Source organism: Branchiostoma floridae, chromosome 12, assembly GCF_000003815.2.
Source record: "Branchiostoma floridae strain S238N-H82 chromosome 12, Bfl_VNyyK, whole genome shotgun sequence".
Lineage (NCBI taxonomy): Eukaryota > Metazoa > Chordata > Leptocardii > Amphioxiformes > Branchiostomatidae > Branchiostoma > Branchiostoma floridae.
Window position 1 is genome coordinate 18218953 of NC_049990.1, and position 4912 is coordinate 18223864.

Here is a 4912-nt window from a genome sequence, read left to right on the forward strand (position 1 = left end):
AATGTAATGCTCGTTGTCAAAGATACAATGTAATTGTATTTTGTTTTCTATGTGTACTTTATGATATGAATGCAAGTGCAATCAATTTTAACTCACAGTAAAAGAAATCTAAGCTTTTCGACTTAAATACGCGTACGAATTTATTGTATTCCAGACGCCCTTATAGTACGTTAGCGGTCAAAGGGCAAGTCTGTACGTGCTGCTATGATTCTTTTTGCAGCCCTCCCCACATATGGGAGAACTTCTGCAAGAAAACATCTTTGAACTTCACAGGATGAAGAAATGCAGGTGTTCTTTTGTGAGCGAAGATCGCACAGCTAAAAGGTGCAGCTAATTTTCTCAATCGGTGCAAAACGAGACTGTTATATAAAGAAACCTTTGCAATATATCAGTTCCGGGAAAAACTCGGAATTGTTTACAGGAATCAACTTGTTCCTGAAAGAAAATGCGTGCTTCAAAAAACACGGTATGTCCCCAGTAGTGGTGCTGGAGTAGCAGGTTGGTTAACCACGGAGGCTGGCTTGAGTTGTACCCGCTAGGGACGCCCGGAACATCTGCATGCCTGGCGCGATTGTTTAGTTTTTCCCCCAAGGTTACTGTTTGAAGTTGAACGTGAACCATGAACCTGAAGTTACCTCTGACACCTCGCCGCCGGACTAGTGCGCATGGTCAGGAGTGATCGGTGCTGCCGCTCGGTTCTCCACGCCTCTCCGCCCGCCTCAGACAGACCACGGACACCCCTGGGGGACACCGCCGTGCGCAACTGCCGTCTACAGCCCCAAGGTAAGATTTCACCGCCGTACCACCTCTCTCTGTGCGCGCAGCGGTAGGGTGCTTACCCGCCATGTCCTCACTAAGGGGAGAAACAGTCTCGTGTGACGGTGGGGGAAAGTGAAAGTGAACGTGACCGTGGGGGGAGTGTCCGTTGTCCTCGCGGGGTGGAGTCCCCCCTACCCCCACCCTACATTCAGGGACACTACCTGACGCTTAAATAGCACTAGAGAACGAAGCAATGGCGGCTGTAGTGGTGCTATATCCGGGTGTAGAAGCTAGGTGTGTTTTAGTTTTAACGATCGGTGGGAACGTACAGAATGCACGGCAGGGAAAGTGTGAAGCAAGACGTGTGGCGCCCAGACACCGACCCAGACGGGTCCTGATTTGCATAATCAAACGTACTGCGTCTCTTTGGTCTATCTTGGGGGTGCATCTACAAAGTCTTGAGAACCACCAGTCAAAAATACACACCTGGTTACCTGCTATTTTTGTAAACAACACCTCAAATATGACTTATCTAATATTACAGCTACCAGATATTTTCCCTGTTAATTACCATGATCGAACTCTGTATTGATAGTTATTCCCTTAGAGTTTTAAATGGATAACCTTGTTCCCAATGGCTTTAATGTAAAACTCAGGGTTGCACCTATATGACCTGCAGGCCGATTTGAGCTTTCATGAAAAAAACAAAGGTTCAAAAGTTGCCATAATTGTAACATCAGAAGAAATTGATATGGAAGTAAAAGTATTGGATATATATCATACTTTTCTGATACAAGTAACAATGCAATTTCAAAGAACTGAATGTCCCTCAGTAAATAGACAAAAGTACAATATTATTTTGACAAATTTATAGCAATAAAGATATATAAATCAATAAAAAATAGACGGGTTCATAGATAAAGCTATGACATTGATGACCAAACGACTATCAATGTTTAATGAATAAAAGAAAATACAACCCTATTTTATTCACTGTATCCATTTTCATTTTCATTTCTTCTAACATCATACAGTCCATACATTGAAAATAGTCAGCCTGTAAACCTGTAATGTTGTCATGGCAACTTGTTACTATGGAAACTTGCTGCATATTTCATGGAGTTGCTCAACAAACTGTCAAAATACTAAAATCTTCCATCATCATACAGTCTTATACCATGCGTGTATGATAGTTATTTATGCACTTAGGATATTGTTATTGATAACTATCCTGTCCTTGTCAAATTCCATTTGCATTGTCAGCAGGGCTAGCCCTTTGTAATAGCCACAGGTTAGTCGGGCAGCCCTGGCTGTGCGTACTGAACAGCCAAACCAAGAAAAAAGATAACATTAAAATCTTTTCTCATTTTATTCACTAATACTGTCATATCCGAATATGATTACCTTCGTGAAGGAGGGTCACCACCTGAAGGAGGTATTGTGGTTGGTTGTGTTCATACATTCCCATTTGCTGCATCTGTATGTAGTTTGGCATGACATCTGCTAGTATGTGCGAGATGATGCACATTATTCTTTGAACCGTAGCTATTTTTATAGGTATCCTATTTCAGAAACACCTCTTTTTTCATGGAATTGTGGAACGAGTAATTAATGTCGTTGGATTTTGTGGGTCTGTATAAATTGAGTTACTATATCTCCAAGCAGATGTTGGGTTATGTGTTGTTTTAACATCCTTTGTCTAGTGGCTTGTTATTTTCTCTCCTCTTACTGGCAATGATACATAAGAAATGAACATAATGAGTGCTATTGCACTATATGTTCTATATGACCTCTCAACATAAATGCATTGTTTTCTACAAGTTTTCATGGCTTATATCGAAGCTGTTTCTCATTCAGGTCCTACGGTCTGCACTGTTACAGGTCAGGTGGTAAAATCAGACAGGCATGAAATTATCTGCGTTAGACAACCTCACAGATATAAAACTGTCCGCATGGACAGGTGGCCTCGGAACTTACAACGGGTTATACCATTGGCAGGGAGGGACAACACAATTTTTTTATAATTCTATTAATCTTATAGGGTCGTCCCTTCAGTTTACGAGAAACTGATTTCCAAGGGACCCCTTATATACATGTATTTTCCAACTCTCTTTCTCCTCATTTTCTTCTATATTGAACATCTCTCCACATTTCCATTTTTCTAATTTTACAATTTACAGGCAGCGATTTCTATTATCACAAATGGCAGGCCCTGGCCTTCACTTTTTGAACGAGACATGCCCAAAGGTGTTTCTGTCTGTTCTGTGGGAGTTTATTGATTATTCATTGCTAGATTTAATAGCCAGCTACAAGCACAAAGCTGTCTGGTCGGACTTTGCTAAAAGTCTTGTAACCGAGGGGTATTATCCAGGTTCTTTTCAGATGCCGCAAAAGACTAGCATGTCAGGGATAAAGAACGGACACAGAGACAGGGCTTTTAGTACACTGGGCATGGGAGACTCAACAAGGCAGGCAGTCAAAGATTACATGCTATTGAGCTGGCCACAACTAAAGTTCTCTCTCTACTCTCACTCTGTCTCTTACCTCCTCCTCTGTTCAACTCCAGGTCAACTCACTGCCTCAGAAATCTCCCGTCAATTTATTCTGTTATTCCACACGCATAGCTAGACAATTGTCTATGGCAATGCACGGCACTATTTATTACATGTACCTGCTATTGGTCCGTTTCATCTTCAATTCATTACAGAACAATACAAAGGGTAACACCTTGTTGACACCTAGGCCATGTCAATTTGATTATATGGATGACATCCTCTGGGAACCCAAAAACTGATGCAAGTGTGCAAATAGAAAAAGTTTGGCCAAAAAAAAAGTTGCCTATGAAATCTAAGTGGTCAGGAAGGTTGAACAAATGACTGAACACACAGAATATGGTATGCCAAATGATAGATTCTCTTTTTTTGTTCTTTCACATCTTCTTTTACATTTGAATATTCTATGATATTCTTTGAATATTCTAGGAATGGCAAAAACGAATATAATTGAGTTTAGGGTACAAGCCACAAAATATTTAAGAAGAAAAAAAACTGTCGTTGTATCGCCTTCTAACTCCCATTTTGAAATGCGGAGGTTACATAACTACAGCTGGCACTCACTAGAAAGGCAGTTACAAAATGGACGCATTTTTACATGAAATAAAAGACTTTCACATATCTAAATCATACAGTCTAAAAGTTGACACCTTGACCACGCAGCACAGGTTATATCTGGCTGCCTCTCAAATAAGGCTTTCTGCCTCTCTGTCAACAAGTTTATCCGTATTACTTTTATGTATCTGCATCATAGATCCTGGGGGTCGTGCATAAATGCTTTGTTCTGCTACCTTGAGCAGAAAATAATGTACTATGAAAATGGTAACCTAAAATCTGTCATGAAGGATAGGGAGACTTTCTTCGAGGACAACAATGATGTCATCTAAGAAAGGTGACTGAACTGAACTTCCATGAAAAATATTATATTGTATGAGCGATGACATTTACAACTAGAACTCCGAAAATCATTGAAGCCTTGATTATGATGTATTGTGCAAAAGAATGAGAATAGAGGGTAGATTGGGACAAGAGAGGATGGGGTATAGATCATAGAAAGATGGATGAAAACTGTCTTGAGTTTTGCAGGTTTGCGGAATGAATCTTAGAGTGTGGGTGTTATTGTCGACATTTTTGTAATCACTCTCTGTCTTTAATATATATATATCATCCATGAAAATGCTCTTGTTAGACAAAAAGTAACGTCAGGGCTTAAATTACCAACTGTAACTCCATATGATCATCTTTATGAAGCTATGACCAAATATCTCCTTTATAAAATACATATTTCTGTCTTTATAAAAAATTGCAGTTGTAATACATTTGTTCATTCAGTTGAAAAGAGTTTAGCTATATTCAGTAGTCAAGGGGCTTTTATTGGTACAGATGTTGTTTACTATACTGTTTACCATCATTTGTCTGTCATTTTGCAATTAGCCCTCGGACAAGAATGTGCAATCATTAATATCATTGTTTATATCAATTATTAATATTATTATATTCACATGATATAATCATAAGCTATTCTATTATTGAGAAAGATAATAATCAAGCAACAAGTGCTGCAAATGATACAATAAAGTAATTTTCAGAATACACCAATA

At 39.3% G+C, this 4912-nt stretch overlaps 1 protein-coding gene across 1 annotated transcript in view; it reads left to right on the forward strand.

The window, feature by feature from the left end:
- Positions 1-245: 245 nt before the first annotated feature.
- LOC118428320 (muscleblind-like protein 3) overlaps positions 246-4912 on the forward strand; it is a 201224-nt gene continuing 196557 nt past the window's right edge. The window contains exon 1 of the mRNA XM_035838351.1: positions 246-783. The gene's annotated coding sequence lies outside the window, so the exon portion shown is untranslated. The remainder of the gene's footprint in view (positions 784-4912) is intronic.